Here is a 380-nt window from a genome sequence, read left to right on the forward strand (position 1 = left end):
TTGGTGCTTCGCTGTTAATGTTGGTGGTGGCCGTTGAATCAGCATTGCCATTCTCTTGTGAGTCTGCTGTGGGAGAGGTACCTGGAGCTGCAGTGAGTTCGTTACCGGAATTACCTTCACTGGGTACAGTGCTATCCGTAGCTGGAGACGGTTGCTGCGCAGTAATATTATCATTGACATTACTCATATCTGTGGGTTTTGCAGACTCAGCTGGTGAATTGGTTTGTGTGGAATCAACGTCTCCAGGTGATGTTGAGGCTGGTGTTGTAGATGTGGTTGTGTGTGTCTCTGAAGCCCCTGATGGCAAAGCTTTCCCTATAGCTGGAGCACTCACTGGTGCAGATTCTTCTTTTTCTGCTGTAACATGTATTTGAGGTGCT

This window comes from Trypanosoma theileri (genome assembly GCF_002087225.1).
Source record: "Trypanosoma theileri isolate Edinburgh chromosome Unknown TM35_Tth_195_V1, whole genome shotgun sequence".
Classification (NCBI taxonomy): Eukaryota; Euglenozoa; class Kinetoplastea; order Trypanosomatida; family Trypanosomatidae; genus Trypanosoma; species Trypanosoma theileri.